Genomic DNA, 19,066 nt, shown 5'->3' with positions numbered 1-19,066 from the left:
GTCGCATCGGCTGAAAGTAGGCCAGAATGTCAGTCCATGTTGGAGCAGGTTTAGATACAGTCTAAAGCATAGATCTCAAAGTCTGTGCACAGAATTTAGCAAGGGCCTCGCACCTTCTGATGCATCAGGTAGGTGCACAATAGCATAGCCTAACCCTCTGTACTTTGGTCTATATTGATGCGGGACATAGACAGCCAGCTGATGACCAATCCATTAGTGCAATGGATGGCTGGAAGCATTTGTCTTTGCCTTTGCAATACCACAGAAGCAATGCATGGTCAATGTACAGCAATGACACACCTGTGTGAACAGCCAGGAGACCCCCCCCCCCCCCCCATGTTATGTTACATAGTTACATAGTTAGTACGGTCGAAAAAAGACATATGTCCATCACGTTCAACCAGGGAATTAAGGGGTAGGGGTGTGGCGCGATATTGGGGAAGGGATGAGATTTTATATTTCTTCATAAGCATTAATCTTATTTTGTCAATTAGGAACATTCAGCACCCACCCGCTATCAAGGCAGCTGCCTATCATGTCATGCCCTACCTGCACAGGTGTGCTGGCTACTCAAATGATCCAATTAAGGAGGCCATTTAGTCAGCAGCAGCAGAAGTCCTGTGCCTGGACGCTCCAACAGGGGCCAGACACAAGCAGAAGCAGAAGCAGCAGAAGCAGCAGCAGCACCACCTTTTGTTTTTTGGCTGCAGCAGCAGCAAGGCCCACAGGGCTGGCTAGCTGGCTAGCCAGCAAGCAGGTAGCAATGAAAGTAGGAATCTTTCTTTTTAACCCTGTAAGGGGGTGGTGCACTGTACCCGAAGATACTGCCATATCGGGTCAATGCATAGGGCGACGGAAGCAAGCTTCGAAATCGGCCCCCGTTCTCAAAAATCCATTTAATATATGGTCCCCAGATAGGGGACGTATCAGATATTAAACTGATAAGAACAGATACTACACTTGATCTTAGCCAAAAGGCCGAGAAGCGATAACCGTGAAAGGGGCGGGCCCAACAAGGTCCCCTTCATGGGCACTATCACTGCTTGCTGTCAGGGAGGCTGCCAGACAATTTTCCATGCACACTCTGGGCTGGGGGGCAGTCAACCACCAGTACACACAGCAGAACCTAAACCCATACCATTATTGCTAAGCAGCAAGACAGGGGCCCATTGCACTCCCACGGGGCCTTTTTAAATGCAATCCATAACCCGGATTTGCCAGGAACCCTTCTTACTCCTCCTACTTGCATGTGACACTGGGCTTAGGATCTGCATAGGAAACACACACACAAGCACACACCTACCTTTGTTGCCTGCAGATGCCTCCTTGGCTGTCCCCAAACGGTATCAAACCAACACCCACGGGAAGCTGTAAGCATAGAGGACATGCCTGCACCCCATTGGACTTACCTGTGTGGGTTAAATCCGGGTTATTTGACAACCTATGGCGGTGATGGTTCTGCTCAGGCAGAGCAGTGCTGATGCTCCTCATAAAGCTGTCGCTGCTGTGAAGGTTCTAGGTGACATCACAAATCCCTTTGGTTACATACACAACAAAGCTGGGTTGTTGTTGTTTACACTCTGCAAGGCCTGTGGAAGTGAGTGACATCATAGCACTGTAGTTCTGAGGGTTCAAGATGGATGCAACAATCTCCTGTTGCTTCTATGAAGGCCGTAATAGACGACATCACCAAACAGCTCCATAGTCACATACACAGCAAAGGAGAGATGTTGTTTACACCTAGTGATGTCAGTGGTATTGAGTGACATCACAGCACAGTGCTAAGGCTCCTGGGCCTGGAACAGCAGCGGCTGCAATATCTCAACGGAGAATACGTTTATATCTATATGTGTGTGTGCGCATATATATATATATATATATATATATATATATATATATATATATATATTTCTCCGCCGAAATCACTTTTAAACCCATTTCCACCTTTTTTTCCCTTCTCTTCCTCTTACTTTTTTTTCACGTTTTTTTACGTTTTTCTCCTTTTCGCCTCTTTTCTGGGCGTATTATTCTTCTTTTTCTTCTTTTTTTTCGTCTAATGCATACCCCATCAGTGCAGCAATGCTTATTCAATACCGCCAGCAGATGGAGACACTGGGGGATAATTTTCTAAGGATTTATACTGATTTTTCCTGTCTGAATTTGTCGCACAGAAAGTTGCAGGCCAAATATGTGTGACATTTCTGCGACTTTAGCTTCTAGAGCATTTTTACAACATTATACATAGGTGCTGAATACATAAAAAGCGACTGTTCAGCGACAGACAAGTCGCATCGGCTGAAAGTAGGCCAGAATGTCAGTCCATGTTGGAGCAGGTTTAGATACAGTCTAAAGCATAGATCTCAAAGTCTGTGCACAGAATTTAGCAAGGGCCTCGCACCTTCTGATGCATCAGGTAGGTGCACAATAGCATAGCCTAACCCTCTGTACTTTGGTCTATATTGATGCGGGACATAGACAGCCAGCTGATGACCAATCCATTAGTGCAATGGATGGCTGGAAGCATTTGTCTTTGCCTTTGCAATACCACAGAAGCAATGCATGGTCAATGTACAGCAATGACACACCTGTGTGAACAGCCAGGAGACCCCCCCCCCCCCCCATGTTATGTTACATAGTTACATAGTTAGTACGGTCGAAAAAAGACATATGTCCATCACGTTCAACCAGGGAATTAAGGGGTAGGGGTGTGGCGCGATATTGGGGAAGGGATGAGATTTTATATTTCTTCATAAGCATTAATCTTATTTTGTCAATTAGGAACATTCAGCACCCACCCGCTATCAAGGCAGCTGCCTATCATGTCATGCCCTACCTGCACAGGTGTGCTGGCTACTCAAATGATCCAATTAAGGAGGCCATTTAGTCAGCAGCAGCAGAAGTCCTGTGCCTGGACGCTCCAACAGGGGCCAGACACAAGCAGAAGCAGAAGCAGCAGAAGCAGCAGCAGCACCACCTTTTGTTTTTTGGCTGCAGCAGCAGCAAGGCCCACAGGGCTGGCTAGCTGGCTAGCCAGCAAGCAGGTAGCAATGAAAGTAGGAATCTTTCTTTTTAACCCTGTAAGGGGGTGGTGCACTGTACCCGAAGATACTGCCATATCGGGTCAATGCATAGGGCGACGGAAGCAAGCTTCGAAATCGGCCCCCGTTCTCAAAAATCCATTTAATATATGGTCCCCAGATAGGGGACGTATCAGATATTAAACTGATAAGAACAGATACTACACTTGATCTTAGCCAAAAGGCCGAGAAGCGATAACCGTGAAAGGGGCGGGCCCAACAAGGTCCCCTTCATGGGCACTATCACTGCTTGCTGTCAGGGAGGCTGCCAGACAATTTTCCATGCACACTCTGGGCTGGGGGGCAGTCAACCACCAGTACACACAGCAGAACCTAAACCCATACCATTATTGCTAAGCAGCAAGACAGGGGCCCATTGCACTCCCACGGGGCCTTTTTAAATGCAATCCATAACCCGGATTTGCCAGGAACCCTTCTTACTCCTCCTACTTGCATGTGACACTGGGCTTAGGATCTGCATAGGAAACACACACACAAGCACACACCTACCTTTGTTGCCTGCAGATGCCTCCTTGGCTGTCCCCAAACGGTATCAAACCAACACCCACGGGAAGCTGTAAGCATAGAGGACATGCCTGCACCCCATTGGACTTACCTGTGTGGGTTAAATCCGGGTTATTTGACAACCTATGGCGGTGATGGTTCTGCTCAGGCAGAGCAGTGCTGATGCTCCTCATAAAGCTGTCGCTGCTGTGAAGGTTCTAGGTGACATCACAAATCCCTTTGGTTACATACACAACAAAGCTGGGTTGTTGTTGTTTACACTCTGCAAGGCCTGTGGAAGTGAGTGACATCATAGCACTGTAGTTCTGAGGGTTCAAGATGGATGCAACAATCTCCTGTTGCTTCTATGAAGGCCGTAATAGACGACATCACCAAACAGCTCCATAGTCACATACACAGCAAAGGAGAGATGTTGTTTACACCTAGTGATGTCAGTGGTATTGAGTGACATCACAGCACAGTGCTAAGGCTCCTGGGCCTGGACACAGCAGCGGCTGCAATATCTCAACGGAGAATACGTTTATATCTATATGTGTGTGTGCGCATATATATATATATATATATATATATATATATATATATATATATATTTCTCCGCCGAAATCACTTTTAAAACCCATTTCCACCTTTTTTTTCCCTTCTCTTCCTCTTACTTTTTTTTCACGTTTTTTTACGTTTTTCTCCTTTTCGCCTCTTTTCTGGGCGTATTATTCTTCTTTTTCTTCTTTTTTTTCGTCTAATGCATACCCCATCAGTGCAGCAATGCTTATTCAATACCGCCAGCAGATGGAGACACTGGGGAGATAATTTTCTAAGGATTTATACTGATTTTTCCTGTCTGAATTTGTCGCACAGAAAGTTGCAGGCCAAATATGTGTGACATTTCTGCGACTTTAGCTTCTAGAGCATTTTTACAACATTATACATAGGTGCTGAATACATAAAAAGCGACTGTTCAGCGACAGACAAGTCGCATCGGCTGAAAGTAGGCCAGAATGTCAGTCCATGTTGGAGCAAGGTTTAGATACAGTCTAAAGCATAGATCTCAAAGTCTGTGCACAGAATTTAGCAAGGGCCTCGCACCTTCTGATGCATCAGGTAGGTGCACAATAGCATAGCCTAACCCTCTGTACTTTGGTCTATATTGATGCGGGACATAGACAGCCAGCTGATGACCAATCCATTAGTGCAATGGATGGCTGGAAGCATTTGTCCTTTGCCTTTGCAATACCACAGAAGCAATGCATGGTCAATGTACAGCAATGACACACCTGTGTGAACAGCCAGGAGACCCCCCCCCCCCCCCATGTTATGTTACATAGTTACATAGTTAGTACGGTCGAAAAAAGACATATGTCCATCACGTTCAACCAGGGAATTAAGGGGTAGGGGTGTGGCGCGATATTTGGGGAAGGGATGAGATTTTATATTTCTTCATAAGCATTAATCTTATTTTGTCAATTAGGAACATTCAGCACCCACCCGCTATCAAGGGCAGCTGCCTATCATGTCATGCCCTACCTGCACAGGTGTGCTGGCTACTCAAATGATCCAATTAAGGAGGCCATTTAGTCAGCAGCAGCAGAAGTCCTGTGCCTGGACGCTCCAACAGGGGCCAGACACAAGCAGAAGCAGAAGCAGCAGAAGCAGCAGCAGCACCACCTTTTGTTTTTTGGCTGCAGCAGCAGCAAGGCCCACAGGGCTGGCTAGCTGGCTAGCCAGCAAGCAGGTAGCAATGAAAGTAGGAATCTTTCTTTTTAACCCTGTAAGGGGGTGGTGCACTGTACCCGAAGATACTGCCATATCGGGTCAATGCATAGGGCGACGGAAGCAAGCTTCGAAATCGGCCCCCCGTTCCTCAAAAATCCATTTAATATATGGTCCCCAGATAGGGGACGTATCAGATATTAAACTGATAAGAACAGATACTACACTTGATCTTAGCCAAAAGGCCCGAGAAGCGATAACCGTGAAAGGGGCGGGCCCAACAAGGTCCCCTTCATGGGCACTATCACTGCTTGCTGTCAGGGAGGCTGCCAGATAATTTTCCATGCACACTCTGGGCTGGGGGGCAGTCAACCACCAGTACACACAGCAGAACCTAAACCCATACCATTATTGCTAAGCAGCAAGACAGGGGCCCATTGCACTCCCACGGGGCCTTTTTAAATGCAATCCATAACCCGGATTTGCCAGGAACCCCTTCTTACTCCTCCTACTTGCATGTGACACTGGGCTTAGGATCTGCATAGGAAACACACACACACAAGCACACACCTACCTTTGTTGCCTGCAGATGCCTCCTTGGCTGTCCCCAAACGGTATCAAACCAACACCCACGGGAAGCTGTAAGCATAGAGGACATGCCCACTGCCCCATTGGACTTACCTGTGTGGGTTAAATCCGGGTTATTTGACAACCTATGGCGGTGATGGGTTCTGCTCAGGCAGAGCAGTGCTGATGCTCCTCATAAAGCTGTCGCTGCTGTGAAGGTTCTAGGTGACATCACAAATCCCTTTGGTTACATACACAACAAAGCATGGTTGTTGTTGTTTACACTCTGCAAGGCCTGTGGAAGTGAGTGACATCATAGCACTGTAGTTCTGAGGGTTCAAGATGGATGCAACAATCTCCTGTTGCTTCTATGAAGGCCGTAATAGACGACATCACCAAACAGCTCCATAGTCACATACACAGCAAAGGAGAGATGTTGTTATACACCTAGTGATGTCAGTGGTATTGAGTGACATCACAGCACAGTGCTAAGGCTCCTGGGCCTGGACACAGATGCAGCGGCTGCAATATCTCAACGGAGAATACGTTTATATCTATATGTGTGTGTGCGCATATATATATATATATATATATATATATATATATATATATATATATATATTTCTCCGCCGAAATCACTTTTAAACCCCATTTCCAACCTTTTTTTCCCTTCTCTTCCTCTTACTTTTTTTTCACGTTTTTTTTACGTTTTTCTCCTTTTCGCCTCTTTTCTGGGCGTATTATTCTTCTTTTTCTTCTTTTTTTTCGTCTAATGCATACCCCATCAGTGCAGCAATGCTTATTCAATACCGCCAGCAGATGGAGACACTGGGGGATAATTTTCTAAGGATTTATACTGATTTTTCCTGTCTGAATTTGTCGCACAGAAAGTTGCAGGCCAAATATGTGTGACATTTCTGCGACTTTAGCTTCTAGAGCATTTTTACAACATTATACATAGGTGCTGAATACATAAAAAGCGACTGTTCAGCGACAGACAAGTCGCATCGGCTGAAAGTAGGCCAGAATGTCAGTCCCATGTTGGAGCAGGTTTAGATACAGTCTAAAGCATAGATCTCAAAGTCTGTGCACAGAATTTAGCAAGGGCCTCGCACCTTCTGATGCATCAGGTAGGTGCACAATAGCATAGCCTAACCCCTCTGTACTTTGGTCTATATTGATGCGGGACATAGACAGCCAGCTGATGACCAATCCATTAGTGCAATGGATGGCTGGAAGCATTTGTCTTTGCCTTTGCAATACCACAGAAGCAATGCATGGTCAATGTACAGCAATGACACACCTGTGTGAACAGCCAGGAGACCCCCCCCCCCCCCCCATGTTATGTTACATAGTTACATAGTTAGTACGGTCGAAAAAAGACATATGTCCATCACGTTCAACCAGGGAATTAAGGGGTAGGGGTGTGGCGCGATATTGGGGAAGGGATGAGATTTTATATTTCTTCATAAGCATTAATCTTATTTTGTCAATTAGGAACATTCAGCACCCACCCGCTATCAAGGCAGCTGCCTATCATGTCATGCCCTACCTGCACAGGTGTGCTGGCTACTCAAATGATCCAATTAAGGAGGCCATTTAGTCAGCAGCAGCAGAAGTCCTGTGCCTGGACGCTCCAACAGGGGCCAGACACAAGCAGAAGCAGAAGCAGCAGAAGCAGCAGCAGCACCACCTTTTGTTTTTTGGCTGCAGCAGCAGCAAGGCCCACAGGGCTGGCTAGCTGGCTAGCCAGCAAGCAGGTAGCAATGAAAGTAGGAATCTTTCTTTTTAACCCTGTAAGGGGGTGGTGCACTGTACCCGAAGATACTGCCATATCGGGTCAATGCATAGGGCGACGGAAGCAAAGCTTCGAAATCGGCCCCCCGTTCTCAAAAATCCATTTAATATATGGTCCCCAGATAGGGGACGTATCAGATATTAAACTGATAAGAACAGATACTACACTTGATCTTAGCCAAAAGGCCGAGAAGCGATAACCGTGAAAGGGGCGGGCCCAACAAGGTCCCCTTCATGGGCACTATCACTGCTTGCTGTCAGGGAGGCTGCCAGACAATTTTCCATGCACACTCTGGGCTGGGGGGCAGTCAACCACCAGTACACACAGCAGAACCTAAAACCCATACCATATTGCTAAGCAGCAAGACAGGGGGCCCATTGCACTCCCACGGGGCCTTTTTAAATGCAATCCATAACCCGGATTTGCCAGGAACCCTTCTTACTCCTCCTACTTGCATGTGACACTGGGCTTAGGATCTGCATAGGAAACACACACACAAGCACACACACCTACCTTTGTTGCCTGCAGATGCCTCCTTGGCTGTCCCCAAACGGTATCAAACCAACACCACGGGAAGCTGTAAGCATAGAGGACATGCCTGCACCCCATTGGACTTACCTGTGTGTGGTTAAATCCGGGTTATTTGACAACCTATGGCGGTGATGGTTCTGCTCAGGCAGAGCAGTGCTGATGCTCCTCATAAAGCTGTCGCTGCTGTGAAGGTTCTAGGTGACATCACAAATCCCTTTGGTTACATACACAACAAAGCTGGGTTGTTGTTGTTTACACTCTGCAAGGCCTGTGGAAGTGAGTGACATCATAGCACTGTAGTTCTGAGGGTTCAAGATGGATGCAACAATCTCCTGTTGCTTCTATGAAGGCCGTAATAGACGACATCACCAAACAGCTCCATAGTCACATACACAGCAAAGGAGAGATGTTGTTTACACCTAGTGATGTCAGTGGTATTGAGTGACATCACAGCACAGTGCTAAGGGCTCCTGGGCCTGGACACAGCAGCGGCTGCAATATCTCAACGGAGAATACGTTTATATCTATATGTGTGTGTGCGCATATATATATAATATATTATATATATATATATATATATATATATATTTTCTCCGCCGAAATCACTTTTAAACCCATTTCCACCTTTTTTTCCCTTCTCTTTCCTCTTACTTTTTTTTCACGTTTTTTTACGTTTTTTCCTCCTTTTCGCCTCTTTTCTGGGCGTATTATTCTTCTTTTTCTTCTTTTTTTTCGTCTAATGCATACCCCCATCAGTGCAGCAATGCTTATTCAATACCGCCAGCAGATGGAGACACTGGGGGATAATTTTCTAAGGATTTATACTGATTTTTCCTGTCTGAATTTGTCGCACAGAAAGTTGCAGGCCAAATATGTGTGACATTTCTGCGACTTTAGCTTCTAGAGCAATTTTTACAACATTATACATAGGTGCTGAATACATAAAAAGCGACTGTTCAGCGACAGACAAGTCGCATCGGCTGAAAGTAGGCCAGAATGTCAGTCCATGTTGGAGCAGGTTTAGATACAGTCTAAAGCATAGATCTCAAAGTCTGTGCACAGAATTTAGCAAGGGCCTCGCACCTTCTGATGCATCAGGTAGGTGCACAATAGCATAGCCTAACCCTCTGTACTTTGGTCTATATTGATGCGGGACATAGACAGCCAGCTGATGACCAATCCATTAGTGCAATGGATGGCTGGAAGCATTTGTCTTTGCCTTTGCAATACCACAGAAGCAATGCATGGTCAATGTACAGCAATGACACACCTGTGTGAACAGCCAGGAGACCCCCCCCCCCCCCCCATGTTATGTTACATAGTTACATAGTTAGTACGGTCGAAAAAAGACATATGTCCATCACGTTCAACCAGGGAATTAAGGGGTAGGGGTGTGGCGCGATATTGGGAAGGGATGAGATTTTATATTTCTTCATAAGCATTAATCTTATTTTGTCAATTAGGAACATTCAGCACCCACCCGCTATCAAGGCAGCTGCCTATCATGTCATGCCCTACCTGCACAGGTGTGCTGGCTACTCAAATGATCCAATTAAGGAGGCCATTTAGTCAGCAGCAGCAGAAGTCCTGTGCCTGGACGCTCCAACAGGGGCCAGACACAAGCAGAAGCAGAAGCAGCAGAAGCAGCAGCAGCACCACCTTTTGTTTTTATGGCTGCAGCAGCAGCAAGGCCCACAGGGATGGCTAGCTGGCTAGCCAGCAAGCAGGTAGCAATGAAAGTAGGAATCTTTCTTTTTAACCCTGTAAGGGGGTGGTGCACTGTACCCGAAGATACTGCCATATCGGGTCAATGCATAGGGCGACGGAAGCAAGCTTCGAAATCGGCCCCCGTTCTCAAAAATCCATTTAATATATGGTCCCCAGATAGGGGACGTATCAGATATTAAACTGATAAGAACAGATACTACACTTGATCTTAGCCAAAAGGCCGAGAAGCGATAACCGTGAAAGGGGCGGGCCCAACAAGGTCCCCCTTCATGGGCACTATCACTGCTTGCTGTCAGGGAGGCTGCCAGACAATTTTCCATGCACACTCTGGGCTGGGGGGCAGTCAACCACCAGTACACACAGCAGAACCTAAACCCATACCATTATTGCTAAGCAGCAAGACAGGGGCCCATTGCACTCCCACGGGGCCTTTTTAAATGCAATCCATAACCCGGATTTGCCAGGAACCCTTCTTACTCCTCCTACTTGCATGTGACACTGGGCTTAGGATCTGCATAGGAAACACACACACAAGCACACACCTACCTTTGTTGCCTGCAGATGCCTCCTTGGCTGTCCCCAAACGGTATCAAACCAACACCCACGGGAAGCTGTAAGCATAGAGGACATGCCTGCACCCCATTGGACTTACCTGTGTGGGTTAAATCCGGGTTATTTGACAACCTATGGCGGTGATGGTTCTGCTCAGGCAGAGCAGTGCTGATGCTCCTCATAAAGCTGTCGCTGCTGTGAAGGTTCTAGGTGACATCACAAATCCCTTTGGTTACATACACAACAAAGCTGGGTTGTTGTTGTTTACACTCTGCAAGGCCTGTGGAAGTGAGTGACATCATAGCACTGTAGTTCTGAGGGTTCAAGATGGATGCAACAATCTCCTGTTGCTTCTATGAAGGCCGTAATAGACGACATCACCAAACAGCTCCATAGTCACATACACAGCAAAGGAGAGATGTTGTTTACACCTAGTGATGTCAGTGGTATTGAGTGACATCACAGCACAGTGCTAAGGCTCCTGGGCCTGGACACAGCAGCGGCTGCAATATCTCAACGGAGAATACGTTTATATCTATATGTGTGTGTGCGCATATATATATATTATATTATATATATATATATATATATATATATATATATTATATTTCTCCGCCGAAATCACTTTTAAACCCATTTCCACCTTTTTTTCCCTTCTCTTCCTCTTACTTTTTTTTCACGTTTTTTTACGTTTTTCTCCTTTTCGCCTCTTTTCTGGGCGTATTATTCTTCTTTTTCTTCTTTTTTTTCGTCTAATGCATACCCCATCAGTGCAGCAATGCTTATTCAATACCGCCAGCAGATGGAGGACACTGGGGGATAATTTTCTAAGGATTTATACTGATTTTTCCTGTCTGAATTTGTCGCACAGAAAGTTGCAGGCCAAATATGTGTGACATTTCTGCGACTTTAGCTTCTAGAGCATTTTTACAACATTATACATAGGTGCTGAATACATAAAAAGCGACTGTTCAGCGACAGACAAGTCGCATCGGCTGAAAGTAGGCCAGAATGTCAGTCCATGTTGGAGCAGGTTTAGATACAGTCTAAAGCATAGATCTCAAAGTCTGTGCACAGAATTTAGCAAGGGCCTCGCACCTTCTGATGCATCAGGTAGGTGCACAATAGCATAGCCTAACCCTCTGTACTTTGGTCTATATTGATGCGGGACATAGACAGCCCAGCTGATGACCAATCCATTAGTGCAATGGATGGCTGGAAGCATTTGTCTTTGCCTTTGCAATACCACAGAAGCAATGCATGGTCAATGTACAGCAATGACACACCTGTGTGAACAGCCAGGAGACCCCCCCCCCCCCCCCCATGTTATGTTACATAGTTACATAGTTAGTACGGTCGAAAAAAGACATATGTCCATCACGTTCAACCAGGGGAATTAAGGGGTAGGGGTGTGGCGCGATATTGGGGAAGGGATGAGATTTTATATTTCTTCATAAGCATTAATCTTATTTTGTCAATTAGGAACATTCAGCACCCACCCGCTATTCAAGGCAGCTGCCTATCATGTCATGCCCTACCTGCACAGGTGTGCTGGCTACTCAAATGATCCAATCAAGGAGGCCATTTAGTCAGCAGCAGCAGAAGTCCTGTGCCTGGACGCTCCAACAGGGGCCAGACACAAGCAGAAGCAGAAGCAGCAGAAGCAGCAGCAGCACCACCTTTTGTTTTTGGCTGCAGCAGCAGCAAGGCCCACAGGGCTGGCTAGCTGGCTAGCCAGCAAGCAGGTAGCAATGAAAGTAGGAATCTTTCTTTTTAACCCTGTAAGGGGGTGGTGCACTGTACCCGAAGATACTGCCATATCGGGTCAATGCATAGGGCGACGGAAGCAAGCTTCGAAATCGGCCCCCGTTCTCAAAAATCCATTTAATATATGGTCCCCCAGATAGGGGACGTATCAGATATTAAACTGATAAGAACAGATACTACACTTGATCTTAGCCAAAAGGCCGAGAAGCGATAACCGTGAAAGGGGCGGGCCCAACAAGGTCCCCTTCATGGGCACTATCACTGCTTGCTGTCAGGGAGGCTGCCAGACAATTTTCCATGCACACTCTGGGCTGGGGGGCAGTCAACCACCAGTACACACAGCAGAACCTAAACCCATACCATTATTGCTAAGCAGCAAGACAGGGGCTCCATTGCACTCCCACGGGGCCTTTTTAAATGCAATCCATAACCCGGATTTGCCAGGAACCCTTCTTACTCCTCCTACTTGCATGTGACACTGGGCTTAGGATCTGCATAGGAAACACACACACAAGCACACACCTACCTTTGTTGCCTGCAGATGCCTCCTTGGCTGTCCCCAAACGGTATCAAACCAACACCCACGGGAAGCTGTAAGCATAGAGGACATGCCTGCACCCCATTGGACTTACCTGTGTGGGTTAAATCCGGGTTATTTGACAACCTATGGCGGTGATGGTTCTGCTCAGGCAGAGCAGTGCTGATGCTCCTCATAAAGCTGTCGCTGCTGTGAAGGTTCTAGGTGACATCACAAATCCCTTTGGTTACATACACAACAAAGCTGGGTTGTTGTTGTTTACACTCTGCAAGGCCTGTGGAAGTGAGTGACATCATAGCACTGTAGTTCTGAGGGTTCAAGATGGATGCAACAATCTCCTGTTGCTTCTATGAAGGCCGTAATAGACGACATCACCAAACAGCTCCATAGTCACATACACAGCAAAGGAGAGATTGTTGTTTACACCTAGTGATGTCAGTGGTATTGAGTGACATCACAGCACAGTGCTAAGGCTCCTGGGCCTGGACACAGCAGCGGCTGCAATATCTCAACGGAGAATACGTTTATATCTATATGTGTGTGTGCGCATATATATATATATATATATATATATATATATATATATATATATATATATATATATTTCTCCGCCGAAATCACTTTTAAACCCATTTCCACCTTTTTTTCCCTTCTCTTCCTCTTACTTTTTTTTCACGTTTTTTTACGTTTTTCTCCTTTTCGCCTCTTTTCTGGGCGTATTATTCTTCTTTTTCTTCTTTTTTTTCGTCTAATGCATACCCCATCAGTGCAGCAATGCTTATTCAATACCGCCAGCAGATGGAGACACTGGGGGATAATTTTCTAAGGATTTATACTGATTTTTCCTGTCTGAATTTGTCGCACAGAAAGTTGCAGGCCAAATATGTGTGACATTTCTGCGACTTTAGCTTCTAGAGCATTTTTACAACATTATACATAGGTGCTGAATACATAAAAAGCGACTGTTCAGCGACAGACAAGTCGCATCGGCTGAAAGTAGGCCAGAATGTCAGTCCATGTTGTTAGCAGGTTTAGATACAGTCTAAAGCATAGATCTCAAAGTCTGTGCACAGAATTTAGCAAGGGCCTCGCACCTTCTGATGCATCAGGTAGGTGCACAATAGCATAGCCTAACCCTCTGTACTTTGGTCTATATTGATGCGGGACATAGACAGCCAGCTGATGACCAATCCATTAGTGCAATGGATGGCTGGAAGCATTTGTCTTTGCCTTTGCAATACCACAGAAGCAATGCATGGTCAATGTACAGCAATGACACACCTGTGTGAACAGCCAGGAGACCCCCCCCCCCCCCCATGTTATGTTACATAGTTACATAGTTAGTACGGTCGAAAAAAGACATATGTCCATCACGTTCAACCAGGGAATTAAGGGGTAGGGGTGTGGCGCGATATTGGGGAAGGGATGAGATTTTATATTTCTTCATAAGCATTAATCTTATTTTGTCAATTAGGAACATTCAGCACCCACCCGCTATCAAGGCAGCTGCCTATCATGTCATGCCCTACCTGCACAGGTGTGCTGGCTACTCAAATGATCCAATTAAGGAGGCCATTTAGTCAGCAGCAGCAGAAGTCCTGTGCCTGGACGCTCCAACAGGGGCCAGACACAAGCAGAAGCAGAAGCAGCAGAAGCAGCAGCAGCACCACCTTTTGTTTTTTGGCTGCAGCAGCAGCAAGGCCCACAGGGCTGGCTAGCTGGCTAGCCAGCAAGCAGGTAGCAATGAAAGTAGGAATCTTTCTTTTTAACCCTGTAAGGGGGTGGTGCACTGTACCCGAAGATACTGCCATATCGGGTCAATGCATAGGGCGACGGAAGCAAGCTTCGAAATCGGCCCCCGTTCTCAAAAATCCATTTAATATATGGTCCCCAGATAGGGGACGTATCAGATATTAAACTGATAAGAACAGATACTACACTTGATCTTAGCCAAAAGGCCGAGAAGCGATAACCGTGAAAGGGGCGGGCCCAACAAGGTCCCCTTCATGGGCACTATCACTGCTTGCTGTCAGGGAGGCTGCCAGACAATTTTCCATGCACACTCTGGGCTGGGGGGCAGTCAACCACCAGTACACACAGCAGAACCTAAACCCATACCATTATTGCTAAGCAGCAAGACAGGGGCCCATTGCACTCCCACGGGGCCTTTTTAAATGCAATCCATAACCCGGATTTGCCAGGAACCCTTCTTACTCCTCCTACTTGCATGTGACACTGGGCTTAGGATCTGCATAGGAAACACACACACAAGCACACACCTACCTTTGTTGCCTGCAGATGCCTCCTTGGCTGTCCCCAAACGGTATCAAACCAACACCCACGGGAAGCTGTAAGCATAGAGGACATGCCTGCACCCCATTGGACTTACCTGTGTGGGTTAAATCCGGGTTATTTGACAACCTATGGCGGTGATGGTTCTGCTCAGGCAGAGCAGTGCTGATGCTCCTCATAAAGCTGTCGCTGCTGTGAAGGTTCTAGGTGACATCACAAATCCCTTTGGTTACATACACAACAAAGCTGGGTTGTTGTTGTTTACACTCTGCAAGGCCTGTGGAAGTGAGTGACATCATAGCACTGTAGTTCTGAGGGTTCAAGATGGATGCAACAATCTCCTGTTGCTTCTATGAAGGCCGTAATAGACGACATCACCAAACAGCTCCATAGTCACATACACAGCAAAGGAGAGATGTTGTTTACACCTAGTGATGTCAGTGGTATTGAGTGACATCACAGCACAGTGCTAAGGCTCCTGGGCCTGGACACAGCAGCGGCTGCAATATCTCAACGGAGAATACGTTTATATCTATATGTGTGTGTGCGCATATATATATATATATATATATATATATATATATATATATATATATATTTCTCCGCCGAAATCACTTTTAAACCCATTTCCACCTTTTTTTCCCTTCTCTTCCTCTTACTTTTTTTTCACGTTTTTTTACGTTTTTCTCCTTTTCGCCTCTTTTCTGGGCGTATTATTCTTCTTTTTCTTCTTTTTTTTCGTCTAATGCATACCCCATCAGTGCAGCAATGCTTATTCAATACCGCCAGCAGATGGAGACACTGGGGGATAATTTTCTAAGGATTTATACTGATTTTTCCTGTCTGAATTTGTCGCACAGAAAGTTGCAGGCCAAATATGTGTGACATTTCTGCGACTTTAGCTTCTAGAGCATTTTTACAACATTATACATAGGTGCTGAATACATAAAAAGCGACTGTTCAGCGACAGACAAGTCGCATCGGCTGAAAGTAGGCCAGAATGTCAGTCCATGTTGGAGCAGGTTTAGATACAGTCTAAAGCATAGATCTCAAAGTCTGTGCACAGAATTTAGCAAGGGCCTCGCACCTTCTGATGCATCAGGTAGGTGCACAATAGCATAGCCTAACCCTCTGTACTTTGGTCTATATTGATGCGGGACATAGACAGCCAGCTGATGACCAATCCATTAGTGCAATGGATGGCTGGAAGCATTTGTCTTTGCCTTTGCAATACCACAGAAGCAATGCATGGTCAATGTACAGCAATGACACACCTGTGTGAACAGCCAGGAGACCCCCCCCCCCCCCCATGTTATGTTACATAGTTACATAGTTAGTACGGTCGAAAAAAGACATATGTCCATCACGTTCAACCAGGGAATTAAGGGGTAGGGGTGTGGCGCGATATTGGGGAAGGGATGAGATTTTATATTTCTTCATAAGCATTAATCTTATTTTGTCAATTAGGAACATTCAGCACCCACCCGCTATCAAGGCAGCTGCCTATCATGTCATGCCCTACCTGCACAGGTGTGCTGGCTACTCAAATGATCCAATTAAGGAGGCCATTTAGTCAGCAGCAGCAGAAGTCCTGTGCCTGGACGCTCCAACAGGGGCCAGACACAAGCAGAAGCAGAAGCAGCAGAAGCAGCAGCAGCACCACCTTTTGTTTTTTGGCTGCAGCAGCAGCAAGGCCCACAGGGCTGGCTAGCTGGCTAGCCAGCAAGCAGGTAGCAATGAAAGTAGGAATCTTTCTTTTTAACCCTGTAAGGGGGTGGTGCACTGTACCCGAAGATACTGCCATATCGGGTCAATGCATAGGGCGACGGAAGCAAGCTTCGAAATCGGCCCCCGTTCTCAAAAATCCATTTAATATATGGTCCCCAGATAGGGGACGTATCAGATATTAAACTGATAAGAACAGATACTACACTTGATCTTAGCCAAAAGGCCGAGAAGCGATAACCGTGAAAGGGGCGGGCCCAACAAGGTCCCCTTCATGGGCACTATCACTGCTTGCTGTCAGGGAGGCTGCCAGACAATTTTCCATGCACACTCTGGGCTGGGGGGCAGTCAACCACCAGTACACACAGCAGAACCTAAACCCATACCATTATTGCTAAGCAGCAAGACAGGGGCCCATTGCACTCCCACGGGGCCTTTTTAAATGCAATCCATAACCCGGATTTGCCAGGAACCCTTCTTACTCCTCCTACTTGCATGTGACACTGGGCTTAGGATCTGCATAGGAAACACACACACAAGCACACACCTACCTTTGTTGCCTGCAGATGCCTCCTTGGCTGTCCCCAAACGGTATCAAACCAACACCCACGGGAAGCTGTAAGCATAGAGGACATGCCTGCACCCCATTGGACTTACCTGTGTGGGTTAAATCCGGGTTATTTGACAACCTATGGCGGTGATGGTTCTGCTCAGGCAGAGCAGTGCTGATGCTCCTCATAAAGCTGTCGCTGCTGTGAAGGTTCTAGGTGACATCACAAATCCCTTTGGTTACATACACAACAAAGCTGGGTTGTTGTTGTTTACACTCTGCAAGGCCTGTGGAAGTGAGTGACATCATAGCACTGTAGTTCTGAGGGTTCAAGATGGATGCAACAATCTCCTGTTGCTTCTATGAAGGCCGTAATAGACGACATCACCAAACAGCTCCATAGTCACATACACAGCAAAGGAGAGATGTTGTTTACACCTAGTGATGTCAGTGGTATTGAGTGACATCACAGCACAGTGCTAAGGCTCCTGGGCCTGGACACAGCAGCGGCTGCAATATCTCAACGGAGAATACGTTTATATCTATATGTGTGTGTGCGCATATATATATATATATATATATATATATATATATATATATATATATATATATATTCTCCGCCGAAATCACTTTTAAACCCATTTCCACCTTTTTTTCCCTTCTCTTCCTCTTACTTTTTTTTCACGTTTTTTTACGTTTTTCTCCTTTTCGCCTCTTTTCTGGGCGTATTATTCTTCTTTTTCTTCTTTTTTTTCGTCTAATGCATACCCCATCAGTGCAGCAATGCTTATTCAATACCGCCAGCAGATGGAGACACTGGGGGATAATTTTCTAAGGATTTATACTGATTTTTCCTGTCTGAATTTGTCGCACAGAAAGTTGCAGGCCAAATATGTGTGACATTTCTGCGACTTTAGCTTCTAGAGCATTTTTACAACATTATACATAGGTGCTGAATACATAAAAAGCGACTGTTCAGCGACAGACAAGTCGCATCGGCTGAAAGTAGGCCAGAATGTCAGTCCATGTTGGAGCAGGTTTAGATACAGTCTAAAGCATAGATCTCAAAGTCTGTGCACAGAATTTAGCAAGGGCCTCGCACCTTCTGATGCATCAGGTAGGTGCACAATAGCATAGCCTAACCCTCTGTACTTTGGTCTATATTGATGCGGGACATAGACAGCCAGCTGATGACCAATCCATTAGTGCAATGGATGGCTGGAAGCATTTGTCTTTGCCTTTGCAATACCACAGAAGCAATGCATGGTCAATGTACAGCAATGACACACCTGTGTGAACAGCCAGGAGACCCCCCCCCCCCCCCATGTTATGTTACATAGTTACATAGTTAGTACGGTCGAAAAAAGACATATGTCCATCACGTTCAACCAGGGAATTAAGGGGTAGGGGTGTGGCGCGATATTGGGGAAGGGATGAGATTTTATATTTCTTCATAAGCATTAATCTTATTTTGTCAATTAGGAACATTCAGCACCCACCCGCTATCAAGGCAGCTGCCTATCATGTCATGCCCTACCTGCACAGGTGTGCTGGCTACTCAAATGATCCAATTAAGGAGGCCATTTAGTCAGCAGCAGCAGAAGTCCTGTGCCTGGACGCTCCAACAGGGGCCAGACACAAGCAGAAGCAGAAGCAGCAGAAGCAGCAGCAGCACCACCTTTTGTTTTTTGGCTGCAGCAGCAGCAAGG

The 19,066-nt window shown here is 46.1% G+C and overlaps 8 non-coding genes across 8 annotated transcripts; all 8 read right to left on the bottom strand.

The window, feature by feature from the left end:
- Positions 1-799: 799 nt before the first annotated feature.
- Positions 800-990, bottom strand: LOC130305007 (U2 spliceosomal RNA). The gene has a single exon (XR_008854692.1). It is a non-coding gene; the product is annotated as a U2 spliceosomal RNA (small nuclear RNA).
- Positions 991-3,083: 2,093 nt separating this feature from the next.
- LOC130305006 (U2 spliceosomal RNA) lies at positions 3,084-3,274 on the bottom strand. The gene has a single exon (XR_008854691.1). It is a non-coding gene; the product is annotated as a U2 spliceosomal RNA (small nuclear RNA).
- A 2,099-nt stretch (positions 3,275-5,373) lies between these two features.
- LOC130305012 (U2 spliceosomal RNA) lies at positions 5,374-5,567 on the bottom strand. Its single transcript, XR_008854697.1, has one exon. It is a non-coding gene; the product is annotated as a U2 spliceosomal RNA (small nuclear RNA).
- A 2,111-nt stretch (positions 5,568-7,678) lies between these two features.
- LOC130305011 (U2 spliceosomal RNA) lies at positions 7,679-7,871 on the bottom strand. The gene has a single exon (XR_008854696.1). It is a non-coding gene; the product is annotated as a U2 spliceosomal RNA (small nuclear RNA).
- Positions 7,872-9,974: 2,103 nt separating this feature from the next.
- LOC130305004 (U2 spliceosomal RNA) lies at positions 9,975-10,165 on the bottom strand. The gene has a single exon (XR_008854689.1). It is a non-coding gene; the product is annotated as a U2 spliceosomal RNA (small nuclear RNA).
- A 2,107-nt stretch (positions 10,166-12,272) lies between these two features.
- Positions 12,273-12,464, bottom strand: LOC130305010 (U2 spliceosomal RNA). Its single transcript, XR_008854695.1, has one exon. It is a non-coding gene; the product is annotated as a U2 spliceosomal RNA (small nuclear RNA).
- Positions 12,465-14,569: 2,105 nt separating this feature from the next.
- On the bottom strand, positions 14,570-14,760 carry LOC130305003 (U2 spliceosomal RNA). Its single transcript, XR_008854688.1, has one exon. It is a non-coding gene; the product is annotated as a U2 spliceosomal RNA (small nuclear RNA).
- Positions 14,761-16,854: 2,094 nt separating this feature from the next.
- Positions 16,855-17,045, bottom strand: LOC130305002 (U2 spliceosomal RNA). Its single transcript, XR_008854687.1, has one exon. It is a non-coding gene; the product is annotated as a U2 spliceosomal RNA (small nuclear RNA).
- Positions 17,046-19,066: the final 2,021 nt, after the last annotated feature.

This window comes from Hyla sarda, unplaced genomic scaffold (genome assembly GCF_029499605.1).
Source record: "Hyla sarda isolate aHylSar1 unplaced genomic scaffold, aHylSar1.hap1 scaffold_1300, whole genome shotgun sequence".
Classification (NCBI taxonomy): Eukaryota; Metazoa; Chordata; class Amphibia; order Anura; family Hylidae; genus Hyla; species Hyla sarda.
Note: the sequence above shows the minus strand (reverse complement) of the source record. Positions and strands in the feature narration are given on the sequence as shown.